General features: G+C 39.5%; 1 long non-coding RNA gene across 1 annotated transcript in view; it reads right to left on the bottom strand.

The window, feature by feature from the left end:
* LOC133269513 (uncharacterized) overlaps nucleotides 1-14541 on the bottom strand; it is a 30768-nt gene extending 16227 nt beyond the window's left edge. Inside the window, exon 1 of the long non-coding RNA XR_009743480.1 lies at nucleotides 14119-14541. This is a non-coding gene — a long non-coding RNA (uncharacterized LOC133269513). The remainder of the gene's footprint in view (nucleotides 1-14118) is intronic.
* Between the last annotated feature and the right edge of the window lie 585 nt (nucleotides 14542-15126).

Here is a 15126-nt window from a genome sequence, read left to right as displayed (position 1 = left end):
AACTGGAAGACTTCCCACAGGTCAATGTCTTTCCCTGGACACCAAAAGCACTGTTAAGATAAAATCTTAACTGCATTTTGACCAAGATCATTTACTCATTCCTCGTCTTTCACGCTGTTGCAACTGGATCTTGCATCTGAAAGTAGGGACACAATAATGTGTGAAGTCTGAATGAACTTTTTCATACTGTAAACAACAGGGAAAAGGCTCCATGAGCAGAAGTAGCAAAACTGACAGTGAAAGGACTCTCTTATGCAAAAGATACTTTAGTGGATGGAGTTCACGTGATTGAAATAATTTCCACCGTTACAGCACATTTCTTGTCTAAGCATTAGGAAGCATTGCAAACAACTTACCACACAACTACCACTGGAAGTAAGAAAGCAGTATTATTCTCATATTGCAGATGGCAATACTAAGAGAGAGAATTTCAAGCCACAGAAAACAGTGATAGAGATGGAACTGGATACTCAAAATATCAGGTAATCAACCATTGTCCACAGCTTAAAGTCCAATTTCCACCAAACTGGGCCACCAGGTATTTGCGAAGACTCCATGAACTGACCAGCTCCATAAAGCAATAAAACACCACAATCCCAGCCTAGTAGATAGAGAATTGAAGTGCAAATATATGTTGTCACAAGGGAAGTTTATGGAAAAGGCAGGAACTAAACCAGATGTTTGAAGATCTGGCCCACTGCCTTAAGCAAAAAATAATGTTTTTAACTCCTGAAGTGCTCTAGACAAAACTGTTCCTTCTTGCCTTTTATGATCTGGTTTAGTAAAGACAATATGATCTGGTTTAGTAAAGACAATAGAGAAAGATCAGGAAGTTTGCTGTTAACCCAAAGCCTACACTGTGATAAGAGAACATGCTTTGATGACTGTGGAATGTTATTTTGCTTTTACTTAAACTGGGGGGGAGGGAGGAGAAGAGAAAGAAAAAAGTGTCTGTATTGTGGAGGCAATTTCCAGACTTGGATCTGCTTTTCTTCTTTCCCTCTGTAAATTCTTTTTTCTTTGGTAAGTCTTTTCCAAAATTACTCAATGTTGACCCATATGGATGGTACTGGATAAACTGCCTACGCTGCTTTTCAAACACTGCAAACTTGATAGGGCAACTACATGGTTCCATTATCTACACTTTCCAGCCTGCACTGGGAATAAATCTTTTTTAAAAGCATTGTTTCTCCAGAAATTATAAAGGAATTTGACTAGAGCAGCTGTGCAGAAAAATACTGTTGTATTGTCATCTCCTCTCCCCTCTCGATGCAATCTGGCCCTGGTAATTAGCCTTGGCTCCTGGAGGAACAGAAATGTGCTGACTAAATGGTTGTTCCTGTTATCTGGGTTTCTTACTGTGCTGGGAGTTCTTTGCTTTAATTTCATTAACTGCCTTAAAGCTCAGCGATGTGCAAATTGTCATCTTTTTTTTCACAACAAAATCTTCATTAGGGTAAAAGCAATTGTTTAACAGACTAGTCACTGGGGTGAAGAAAGCAAAGAGCTGCACAGCAGGTTCTTCATGTGAGTGAGTGCCAATTCAAACCTATTTAACTACCGTAAATCAATTTGAAGGTAGCACCAGATGTGCCACTAGATTTTCACTTACTCCTCACAGAAATACAATAAAGTGCATGTCGCCTGGAAATTGTTCCAGGGAAGCAGATGTAATGTGTTTATCAAGGCTGTGACTAAATACCAATCTTTGAGTCTTCAGACAGGAGTTGAGGGTGTTCAGCATCTCCCAGGAGACTTCCAGTATAATGGTAGACCACAGTGTAAGTGGTATCTGCTTTGTGTAATAAGACATAAATTCAAATAGTCTTTTGAGTAATTCTGTGAACAGAAGACTAAAATAAAATTGGATATTTAAACCAAAATAATCCTTTCCTATTGAAACTGGATGAGACTACTTTGTTGAGAGATGAATATCATAATTCTCCAGTCCAATTTCATTTTCAAAAGTTCATTTCCTGTGGCCATTTTCTAAGATCTCAACATTTACAGGAAACCTAACTCTCCACTGCATCCCAGTTGGAGAGTTTCCTCTGCTCACAGAAAGGTACTGAAAGGTGCAAAAGTTCAAACGTACTCATCTGCAGATGAGCTCACCCTCACCAGTTCTCTGCAGCTGATTATAATAAAAACATCACCTCCCATGTGACCAGCTCTTGCCATTGAAAAGCAATAATGTAATCTCCAGTGGGATCCTGGATGACATACAGCTAGTATTAAAACACAGATATTTCCCTGCAGACTGTAATTTCCTTTAGTCAAAGGACTATGTAATCAAGCAGGGTTTAAAGAGGGTGAAGAAATGAAACTCTATTAATATTAAAAGAAAAAAAGAAAAGACCACCTTAGTAACAAGGATTGTAGCTTGGCAGATGGGGTAAACACATGGGACTGCACTGATAATAAGGTTGAATTTTATTCTTATTTATTATATAGGAAAATATATGGCTTTGCATAAAAAAGAGTTGCTATTAGCTTTTATTCCTTCAACCTAGAAATGTTATAAGCAGGTCTGATCAAATAGTCCATGGAAATACTAGCTTTATTGGGCATTTGATCAAGACATCAGAGCATTTAGACGAGTGTCTGTAATACAAGAAATTTACCTTTCTGTGCAAGAATGCTATTTCCAAGAAATAGCTCAGACTTCTAAATTCTGCTGTGCCTGATGGCCTTAAGGAAGAGCAGAGGCATTCCTATGAAAAGAATAAAGTGCAAAATACTTGTGGTATAGCTGTCCTTGCTCATTATAGATAAGCAATTACTTGCCTAGGATTTAATTTGTGGCATTCTTTTTTTCCTTTCTAGAAAAAAAGGACCATTATTTTATTTATATCCATCATGAAAAAGGAGATGAAATACTGTTACTCACAAACAAAAGAATCAGATATCATAAGGAACATCAGATAAGGATTACAATATACCCCAGAGTTTTCTTGAGACAACCAAAGCCATGGGGAGGCTATGCAATTTCCAGACACTCCTCTCAGCTAGATTCCATCACTGGGAAGAATGATGCATTGTAATAAAAATGTAATATCTTTCCTCATGGTTTTAAGAACCTATCTCCCATCTCTGTGATTAGGCAGCATTTACATAAAGCTAAGAATGGAATTTCTTCAGAAATATCCCACCCAACCCAGAGAGTCTGAATGCAATAAACATTGTCAGTAAATATTCATATTCAGTCAGATTCTTTTTGTACACAGACAACAGATTTTCAAAATAAAGGATACTGTTATTTTAACAGAGCAATAGGAATTGCTCACACTGAAGACTAATCAGTGTATTGGAAATGCTGAGTAGGTATTGCTTTATCTTCACAAAACCCAAACAGACCTTTGAATGTGATTTAGCTCCTGACAGTTTTAATAACTTCCTTGAAGCCATTTATAGCTCTTCCCAGCTCTTTATTATTTCTCTGAAGAGAGATCACTGGACTAAGTGGGCCTGAGAAGATGTATAATGTACAGTGTACCACTGTTGTGTTTTAACTGCAGTCAGTAACTCAGGCCCACGCAGCCCACTAGCTCACTCCCCCCCTTCCTCCCCCCCTGCTCCCGGAGGGATGAGGAGGAAAATTGAAAAAATGTAACTCACAGAAGCTGAGATAAGAGCAGTCCAGTAACTAAGGTATAACACAAATCACTACTGCTACCACCAATGATAATAATGATAAAGGAAATAACAAGGGAAGAGAATACAACTGCCCACCACCCGCGGACCAACCCCTAGCCCGACCGAGCAGTGAACTAGCCCTTCCAGGTAACTCTCTGCTTATATCCTGGGCATGACATGCTGTGTTATGGAATACCTCTTTGGCTAGTTTGGGTCAGGCATGCTGTCTCTGCTTCATCCCGGCTTCCCCTCCTCCCTGGCAGAGCATGAGACTCAGAAAATCCTTGGTCAGAGTAAACATTACTGAGCAACAACTAAAAACATCAGTGTTATCAGTGCTGTTCCCAGGCCGAAAGTCAAAACACAGCGCTGCACCAGCTACTAAGAAGGAGAAAAATGACTGCTACTGCTGAACCCAGGACAACCATCTATCATGATTTGTTAGGATTACTTTTAACAGGCTACAGAAAGTGCAAAGTGGGCCTGCTTGACACACAGCTTAAAATGTGAGGAGATGGGGCATCTGAAAACAAGTCTTCAAGGTAGGCTACTACTGCCCATATTGTCAATGCTGAGGCAACACTTACCAGGGTGCTTTAGAGATATACATGGCTCTGAGAATTAGCCATCAGTGGTAACAGCCTGAAACATCAACCAGAGTAAAGACACTTACCACTGCTCAGAAAGGTTAGGCTAAACCGTCTGTGCTAATTCCTCATAGGTCCTCAGAGAATCTCAGTAATGTGCATCTACTGTAAAAGTTATGTCTATTACACTTCTCCATAGGTGAAATACTCTTACCAAACATACTGCTTTATGCAGAAACTATACCGTACTCTGTTTTAAAATGATACTTACTGGTCACTTACAAACTGCTACAATGTCCTTCTGGAGCATGATCGTGTGTGCTAAATACTTGACTTCAACTGTTGTGGTATACAGTGGTTTGACATGCTATTGTATGCATTGGATTGGTTTGAATATCAGTAACTAACCATATGGTATTCTTAAAAAATGCACTGGCTTGTGTGAAGTTGGTTTTTTTTCTGTGTTCCATTCTCCAAGACTGTTCTGACCCAGCTAGAATTGAAACCTTCTTTGTACTTAAGGTAACTCCCCAAACTGTTCTACAATAAATAATTACGATTTTTAATTCTGTGTAGTTCTTGATTTGCCATCTGGTACTTTTTAAAAGAAAAATAGCTGGCATGTATGTACACAATCGATTTGGTATGGTTTCCAAAAATGTTTAGCTTTGGTCTAACTTAATGCTAGTCTTGTCTGAGATCCCCACCTGCCATGAATTATTTTTGCTTTTTTCTTGCTTGTGGAAGAAAAGAGGCACGTAGGCTGAGGAGGACAAAAGTTAGCCAAAAATGTTTGGAGACACAATGATGTGGCTGGAGCATAAAAGTTAAGGTGACATATTTCTAAGCAAACAAATTTCTGATAGGAATTTTTCATTTGCTACACTTCACTCTTATTTTCTTAAGGAATAGCTGACATCTCTCTCAGTCAAAAAAAAAAAAAAAAAAAAAATCCCAAACCAACCCAGAATCCACAAACAGCCTTCATGAAAGATCAATTTCACTATGAAATGCCAGACCCAGTGTTCAGTGCCCATGAAGATGTTGCATGCAACAAGTTTAAGAGGTCTTTATATATATGTCTCAATAATTGAAAATAGTAAGCCAAATCCAAAGTGACAGAATGACATGTCCCAGCACTAGCAAGAAACACAGCAGGCAACTGTAAAAGTGAATCTAGCCAGATGCATTCCCTTACCAGGTAAGAATGCAAGAAGGCTGAACCTTGAAAAGCCTTAAAGTCTGGGGCAGAAAATCTGTGCATATGTCTCATGAAACCAAAGGCTCTTGGAGCACAAAACTCAATTTTAGAAGTTTGGAAGTAAACTAGCTTGTAGTTCAGAAGAGAAGTAAAACAAAGTAAGTGGAATGATGTTACCTCAACAGTTACAGATCTATCTGGTGGAAAAAAATACCATAATCTTTATAATCTCTCATTTTGTTGTCCAGACCTGGACTCCCTGTAAGGCTTAACAAAGCTCTGCCTACCTACTAAAGCAGAAGTACTACAGCTTCCAAGCTATGAAAGCCATCTTATCTATAACTACTTCTTGCCCAGAGGTGTTTATTACAGTTTTGAATTTCTGGGTATAAAAGAGTGGGAGTAGACTTTTTTCAGGTCACAGAACAGACCATGTGATGTAAAGAATAATTTCTAAAACAACCTTCTCATTAAAGCAGCCTGACTTGGAAAAACTCTTGTCACTCACTTGAACAAACAAACAAACCCCACCCCCAACCACCCCAAAAAACCCCAAACCCCAAACCAACCAACACTTCCCTCCCTACAGCTTAAACAAAAAGGACTCATGCAAGCAGGGAGATGGAGTACTGCCCAGGCTATGTAGAAAGGAAAACTGAAATCTTTCTGCAGATTCTGAGCTGGTGTGAGGTGAGTGAGTGTCAAGACACAGTGAAGGCCAGCTGTTCCCTACAGTTTGGACAGCTGGGAGCCAAGCATTATAACAAGGACAGTAGGGTAGAGGCCTTACCAGCCCCGTGCTACCCAAGTGAGACAACTAGGGCCAGCCAAGGACAGCCCAGGTCCTGGGTCATACATAGGGATGAGGCTGGTCTGAGGAGCACAAGCCAGGATTAATGCGAAAGTTGAAATAACAAGGGGTTTAGGGCAATTCACTGCATCTTTTTAATTAGGTAGTAAGGAAGTTCTGCTGGTGAATCCCTAGGTAGAAAGGAGGTACAAGGCACCTCCTATGATGTTCCTCTGTGAAGAGCAGTGCAGAATCTGCAGCTTATCTCCTTGCCATGATTCTCTACCTGCCTGCATGGGTCATACTTGTTTAAGGTAAGATAGAATATGTTTCAAGGCAAGGACCCTGTTTTCCCGTGTGCTTCCTAAGGCTGGGTGATGGTGCCACCCGCCCACCCCCCTACCCTGGACCTCTTTTTCTCCCCAGGAATTCTTTTTAGGCCCCAGCCGTCACACAGGTGCAAGTTGTTGGATGGCTGGGAACTCCATGGCCTAGCAAGGGTAGGGAGAGACACACAGACATCTGGATAGCTGGGGACTAGTTGTTCCAGGAGCTCTGTTGAGGTGAACAGTCATTCCCTGACAACCTGGGACATAACTGTTGTGCAGCTGGTGCATCTGAAACAGAATTGAGGCCAGGATGGAAATTCACTGAAGACTAAAGCCAGTCATCTTATGACCCTAAAAACAGTGGTTCCAAGAAAAAGACCCTTTGAGCTCTCTTCAGCAGTTGTTTCCCTCTGAGTGGCCCATAAACTCTCAAGTTTATGAAACAGAGGGACTGTTTACCTGGGTCTTTAATTATGATCATTGCTCAACCCTTCACCCACTGAGGAATGCTGAGAAAGCTGACATGAGTATTTTCACTGCACTCAAGTAGCAGTGAATATATATATATATATATCAATCTAAATAAATATATAAAAATATAAATACATTTTAAAATGAATGTAAAAATATATTATCTATATTTTTATATGCATACGTATGTACACATATCTATTTGTATGTGTGTGTTGGTCTAGGTTTTTGATTGCAAGAGCATGTAGATTAGCTTTAATAATCAAGTGTTGTTAGAAATCTTGTAATTCACCTTAAAACTGCAAACTGCTCCTCAATGACACTTGTAACCCTTTAGATGAATACCACTGACCAAGTCTGAGACTAAGACTAGATCCAGCCACATCTAGACTCCTCTCTGAGAAGGAGTTTAGAAAGCAAGGAGGTATATTCTGAACCTCATAACTCAGCAGGAGGATTTCCTTATTCCCCGTATTTTTTTTTTTCATTAGACATAAACCATTATCCAACTCTGAGACTAAGATTGGATTCAGCTGCACATAGGCTCCATCAGGAGTTTAGAAAACAAGGGGGTCTATTCTGAACCTCATGACTCAAAAGGAGGGTCTCCCTTCTCCTTATGTATAAACTGTTGACCAAGTTTGGGACTAGAAGTCCCAAACCACACCTACACTCCTCTCTAAGGAGTTCAGAAAGCAAAGGGGTCCATACTGAACCTCATGACTCAACAGAAGGGCCTCCTTATTCCATTATACCCCCAGCTTCTGTACGCATCACTTTAGTCCAATTCTGTATAAATAATTTTAGCCCAGGTCTCTATAAATCATTACCAATTCTGACAATTTTCCTTTGTATGTATTAGAGTGAACCTTCCCACTGAATTATGCTGAATCACACTTGTATAAATTTCTATTAAAATCACTATTTCTAATATCTCTGACAGTGATTCTTTGAACAGTCCTAACCACTCAGTGCAGCTCCCCAATTTCCATCTCAGTCAGTCCATGGAAAAGCAACATAAAAGAAAAAGCAAACTGTAGGCAACACAGCATGTTCATCTTCCTGTCAGACTAACGTTTAACTTCTGTATTGTCTGTGTCTGTGAGAAATGTTAGAGGGTCTCCAAGTAAAAGGTACCCTGGAAGGAAAAAACCAGGCACAACAGCAGCTTTGTGATGAGGTGATCATTAAAGATTTCTGTCAGCAATGAACATATGCTTAAATTTTACTTCGCTGCAAAACACTCCGTAATGAGACCAGGTCTTATAGTTAAAAACGGTAGGGAGGAAACTTCCATTGACTTTAGTGGAAGCAGAGCAACGTTTCCTTTGGGAGAATTCATAGGCTAGTGCTGCTCTCTACTGGTGAAGGACACATACCGATTTACAAGTGCCTGGGCACTTGTGTGATGCTTGAATGGTATGCGAGCTATTTTAATAAACTTTAAATTAAACGAAAGCTGTAATAGCTATACAAATCAATATGTTGGTACTATTAAAATTAAATACATATCATTTAACTTTTGTATGTGTCTAAAAACTTGACTTTGTCTTCAAACTTCAGTTGCTTCAAGTAAATCCAGCAGCTTAATATAAACATTCTGCCATTACTGTATATGCAGGAAAATGTTTTCCAGTTGTATTAACTCTCCTTCTTCCTTTCTCTATTTTTATAGAAAATTCCATGAATTTTTGCTTGAATGGGAATTGAATGGCCTGAATTTTAGCTGCAAATTTATAGGCCATGTTGAAGAATGTTTGAAAATGGTCTCCCAGAGGTTTACCTTAGCAACAACTAAAATCATATATATTTGCTGCTTTATTTATCACATGACAGGTGCTTTCAACTACTTAAAGATGGAGAGTCACAGAATCATAGAATTATGGAATACTTTGGGTTGGAAGGGATTTTTAATGGTCACCTAGTCCTACTCCCCTGCAATGAGCAGGGACGTCTTTGACTAGATCAGGTCGCTTAGAGTCCCATCCAACTTGACCTTGAATGTTTCCAGGGATGGGGCATCTACCACCTCTCTTGGCAGCCTCTTCCAGTGTTTCACCATACTCACGGTAAAAAATTTCTTCCCTACATCTTGTCTGAATTCACACCCTTAATAGTTTCATATCCTAGAGATTCAGTCTTTCTTAAAATGAGGATGATAAATACAACACTCAGAATTTTATATTGGGTAAAATAATAACTGAATTTTTGTCTTACAGAGCCATGGCTGAACTAGCTGACAGGCAAAGGTAAGAGCATTAGTACTTTTGATTTTTGTAGCCAAGTGGCCAATAATTTCTTATATCTTTTTCTGTAAATCCCTAAACAATCAATTTATTCAACGCTTTTGGAATACATTAAAGTATCTTCCAACACATGTAAGTGTAAGGAAAGATAAAGATAGAAGTCCCATCCTACAAAGCACTATACAGCTTACATCTGGAAAAGCATTTGTACACTTAGTGGAGATTGTGTATTTGCCCTTGCATAGCATTCCTTATATTGAAGAAGCCTTTACATTTTTCCCTTTCTCTAGTAAACCAAAAAATAAAGGTTGTCTGTTAGCCTAGAGTTTGTTAAAGTGCTGGCAAGCTACCCTAAAACAAAAGCTCATTGCTCCAAGCAAAAACACAGTTAAAACTGACAATAGATACCTTTAAAAATGTGTTTTCAAGCAAAGATTTTTTTTTTAAAAAAAAAGGGAAAAAAAAAGAAACATATCACTGGAATAATTTTCTTGTATTGGCATTTTGTCCTCTAAACCTAATTTCAGGCACTGTCCACCTAGCAGTGGAGAGATGATTAGTCTCCAGGTGATTAGTTCTGTGGTAGAGAGAAGCAACTGTTAAGGTTACATTTATGACTGGGATTAGGGTTGATGCTCTGGAGTGGAGGAATGAGCTGTGTAGCTCCAATTAAAGTTTGGGGAAGGAAAAGCCAGAGAAATACTTTTACTGCAGGATCTTGTCCATGTGGCGGGTCTAGGATGAGGGTTGGTGATGTCAGACTTATGCCTTATGGCTAGTTGTGATGGGAACTGGTGGTAAGAGTATTATTATTAAAGGCAGTATGGAGGTTGGATGCATGGTCTGGACTTAGGAAAGCAATCTGTAGAATTGTATCATGATTGCCCATATTTCAGATGCTTTATTCCAGGGGTGAATATCTGATAATGCATCCTAGAGGCAATGGGAGTGACTAACTATAATGAAGTTGACTGTATCGGTTGTGGTTAGGATTAGGATTCTGGAGGGCAGAGGTGGGAGATCTGCCTGTAATGTGGGGTCCTGGAGATTGTCATAGTGTCTGAAAAGACGATTGGCTTTGTCACAAGAATTGATAAGTCTGTAATGAAACAAATGGTTGGAGCTAGGGAGCAAGAAAGGACAGAGAACAGGGAGTATTAAGGAATCCTGTCCATTGGGGGGGCTGAGGTTGGCAAGGAAGAGTGTAGTCTGTATACTATAGCACTGAAAAGAGGATGGGTAGTATTATTATTATGATATTATTAAGATTAGGGTTGGGTGAAGTATCAGGCTTTAAGTAAACAAAAATTTATTGCTACCAGTCTTTTAATTTAGGGGTGATTTTCCAGCAATGAACTGTCAATGATTAAGGTGTGAGAGAACTACAGATAAAGCATTGGGCAGTTACGCAGACAGAATTTCGGGTAGAAGAGGACAAAGACCTGAATTTATTGGTAGGTCTTACAGAATTTAGAGACACAGACAGGGCTGATGATAGAAAGCTACTTAGATTAGCATTAATTCGGAAGTCTGTGGCCATTATTAGTCTGTCCAGAAGCCTATCCTAAGGGTAGAGCTCCTTTTCTCTGTGCAAGAAAGCATAGAGAGCTAAACTGAGTGTTGAATTCCATCAATCTGAGAAGGGATGAGTATGAAGTTGGTTGTTACTTGAAGAGTCAACAACAGCTAGATAGTATTGGTTTAGGGCAGGATGAGTAAGATTATCTGCAAGTGAAGGCCATATCTGGATATCTGGTTTCTGTTTGGAAAGTAGAGCTGCCTGTTGGCAGATCCCATCAAGCCTCACATTCTGGTTTCAGGAATAGTTCTCTTAGCAATAAATAATGTATAACTCATCCTGTGACAGAAAACAGTAACTAGGCTAAGGATGTTAGAATGTTAATGGTTAGTGTGCCTTAGGATCACAGGTCTGGTAAAAGATGGTTAAGGTCTTGGTTTTATACTAGTTCCTGAAGAAGCTAAGGAAGAAGATCAAACTTTGGTGTCAGAGAAGCAAGTCATTGTAGTATGAACTCTTTAGTACAAATCCATATTATATTTAGAAAACATCCTTATCATTAAAGCTTATGTTACAGTCTAAGAAAGGGGAGACTAGAAAAGCAAGGTGATAGGTGAACCTACTAAGTCCCATGTAATAGCATGTGGGTTATTATTTGTAGTGAGCTGTGTGTTTCTCTCCAGACTTAATTTTTGGGTGTCCTAGCTGGTGGGGTTTTGTTTATTGGCTAAAGTTGTGTTTAGGTTTAATGCAAAAAAAGCTGAATTTAGATACTCAGTTTCTTGCAGGATCCTAACAGGTTGAGGCTGGTCCTACCTGTGAGTAATGGACAATCAATTGCCTGGCAGGAAAGTTGAACGGGTTTTGGACATGGTGACCAACAGAACTGAATTTGGATCTATGAATCTGTGCAGCAAAACACAAATATTAGTGTGGTTTCTTGCAGGGCACTGAGGCTTAGAGTTGTTCAAGACAGGAGATGAAATTTTTGGAATTTATGAAGAAATTTAGACTTAATGTTAAAATTGCAGTTCAGGAAAGCAGGGGCTGCAGATGTCAGCTATCAGTTATGAAGGGCAGGATGAAAGCTACTGTTAGGAAAGTTGCATGTTTTCTACATGGGCGAGGAAGGTTTTTACTGAGAGGAGAGCAATGATTGCTGCTATGTTTTAGGTAAACAAAGTCTGAAAAGCTTTTTCTGCTGCTGGGTTCTGAGAGACCAATAATTCCCATTTCACTGTTGATCTTTTCTATTGTGCAGAGCAGGTATGTCGTATGTGACAGAAACTGAGGAATGAATAAGACTCTGGACAAGATTTTAAATTGGAATTTGCTTTAGGTCTTCAGTAATTGGTCCAGGATCAACATGGGTTTCTATGAAACTAAGATGAAGACTGACATCAAGAAAGCATGGATGGAAAAGAGGATTTGAAGAAATGTACTGCTGCCAGTTCTGTTGGGATAGGATAGGGACTGGACTTTGGAATGTATTTATGCCTTCTGAGAGGGACAGGTGCTAACAGGGATCTGTTGAAGGATAAGGTTATACTTTTGTGATCCCTTTATAGATTATTTTTGAGACTGGATAGAATTATTTGCTGTAAAGAAAAGAAAGCAAGCAAGAAATCACAGGTTTGAGCTGTTTGTAAGGCTGGTATATAGCATTGCCAATGTTTCATCCTATTCATGCATGTTTCATTTGAACATTTAAAAAGAAATATTTATATTCTTTCTTTTAAATTTGAAATCTACATATATTTATAATGCTAAAAATGTTTTTAAACCAACCACTAAATGAAATAATGCTAGCTGGGACAAAACAAACATTAACCCTCATTCTTAATTTTATTTTCCATGTCAAGTTTTCCAAAATAAATTTTTCTCCCTAACTTTTCCATTTGTCCAATGTCCTGAGTTCAGCAGGAGCAGTCATTTTTTCTCCTTCTTAGTAGCTGGTGCAGTGCTGTAGGTTTGACTTTCAGCCTGGCAACAGCACTGATAACAGTGATGATTTTAGTTGCTGCTCAGTAATGTTTGCTCTGACCAAGGACTTTCTGAGTCTCATGCTCTGCCAGGGAGGAGTAGAAGGCAGGAGGAAGCAGAGACAGGACGCCTGATCCACACTAACCAAAGAGGTATTCCATACCACAGCACATCATGCACACTATATAAACTGGGGGCAGTTACTTGGAAGGGTTAGATCACTGCTTGGTCGGGCTGGGTATCTGTTGGTGGGTGGTGAGTGGTTGTATTCTCTTCCCTTGTTATTTCCCTTATCTTTATTATTATTGGTGGCAGCAGCAGTGATTTGTGTTATACCTTAGTTACTGGACTGGTCTTATCTCAACCCGTGGAGTTACATTCTTTCAATTCTCCTCCTCATCCCTCCGGGAGCCGGGAGAGAAAGGGGGGGGGGAGTGAGAGAGTGGCTGTGTGGCTGGGCTTAAACGACAACACCCAACTAAGCCAAAAACTTTTTTTATAGTTCTAAATTGTTTTGCCATACCAGATTTAACTTCCTACATGGAGGCTGATGCAGATAAAAAAAATTTAAAGAGAAAAATAGAATCATCCATACTATTAGTGAAAGTAAACACTTCAGCTGTTTTCTGTATCACCATAGCACAACACAGAGGAGCACATGAAGCATGTTAATAGGGTATCCTCGTAAGCTTCCATTGTTCACCTCCGTTGCTTTCCTTGTTTTGTAGATGAATGCAAAGTTTCGACATTCAGGGTTGTCCTTCTGGCAAATGTTATGAATATTAAACATTCATGTATGAAACCTGTTCAGATCCAACCTTGGAATCATTTTGACCTTGTTTATGACCAAAAAAAAAAGTGCCATATAAATTTCATATTCTGCCATCTGAGTAGCCTGAATGCAGAGAATGAAGGACAATATCCTGTTCTCCTAATTTCATTTTCCCATCAGTGTTTGTTTGAACTCTGTCTGTGGGTCAGGACAATGGATGTCTGCGCAAATATTTTCTGCTTACGCCAGCCAGGACTGTGTGCATAATTCCAGCTAAAATTTCAGCAACAATTTATAGTCAGTTAAGCTGACTTTTCCCACATAGAAAATCACACTTTATGATTGAGAACTTTATTAATGAGCTCGATGGGTCACTTGGCTGTGGCAGAGCTTTGATTTTATGCAAACTTCCCCCCCCTTCCTTCTGGCTCCAGATCTTGACTGGAGTTTGAGGAACCTTATAACCACCAGAAAATGAAATGTTATTGAACCTGGAACAGTCCCATGAACATCAGAGATCTGCTGTGCACACAGGGAAAACAGAAGGTAAGTAAATGGCAAAAGAATGTAGTGAGTCACTTGACCTGCAGAAAGAAGGTAAACATAGGGAGGAGGACAGTAGCAAGTAGAGGATGCAATTTCCCTTTTGGTCAGCTGGGTGTGTTTTTCCACTCACTTCCAAATTTTATGTGAGTTCAAACATCATCAGCCTTGAATTTGTAAGTGACAGGGAAGTGGAAAGAGGTGGAAAGGGTACTTCCATGCTTTTCAGCCTGGAAAAACAAAATAAGAATGTCTGCCAAAGAAATATGGACATTTTTGGTTTTCTTGAAAGACCCAAACATTGTTATTTCCTCTGGTTTTGTACGTGGTATCTGAAAGAGGGTGACTTGTAAGTGCTCCCATGATCTTTGTATACACAAAGAGGAATGAGACATTTTCAGTGATATTTATTTTAGACTGATGGAAAGAACAAAGAGGCAGGCAGCTTCCAAGAAGGTGTTTCCTCAGTGTGACCCTGAACACAGTTTGGGAACAGTCTGGCTGCTGCTCCCTCTGAGCACAGGCACAGCTCCTGGAAACTGAAGTGCCTACTATGAGCAGTAGACAGACATGGCTGTGCCTCTGTGGGCAAGATCATGCAGCAAAATTCAGTTATTGACATGGAAATGTCCTTAAATCAGGGGCAGCTGGAATCAGGATCTTGGTTTGGATCACTGAGAGAGAGGCTCATTGGAGAGACAGGCCCATTTGAAAAAGCTGGATGCAGTCAGATTTCAGGCAGCTTGAGTACTCAAAAGAAACTCAGAAATGGCCAGTGGTTTAGGTCCTTAGAAATATAGTATCAAGCTTTTTTATATTTTTACTATCAATACTGTGTACAGAATAATTGTGAAATAAATTCATATAACATCCATTACAGAAGAGAAAACTAATTACTTTCCCACACTATGTCCTCCATACCAAGACCGCTTTGAGCACTGACCACTTTGAGCACTGACCACTTCAAACCTCCACCTTAGTCACAATTGTTTGTAAACAGTTTCAGGTCCAGTCTGGTTGGTCTGTATTTGACAGCACATCAGTTTTTT

Source organism: Pezoporus flaviventris, unplaced genomic scaffold, assembly GCF_033815535.1.
Source record: "Pezoporus flaviventris isolate CSIRO_AGI_PZ_B2104156 unplaced genomic scaffold, CSIRO_AGI_Pfla_v1 ptg000015l, whole genome shotgun sequence".
Classification (NCBI taxonomy): Eukaryota; Metazoa; Chordata; class Aves; order Psittaciformes; family Psittacidae; genus Pezoporus; species Pezoporus flaviventris.
The sequence above is the reverse complement of the archived record's forward strand: the minus strand, read 5'-3'. Positions and strand labels throughout refer to the sequence as shown.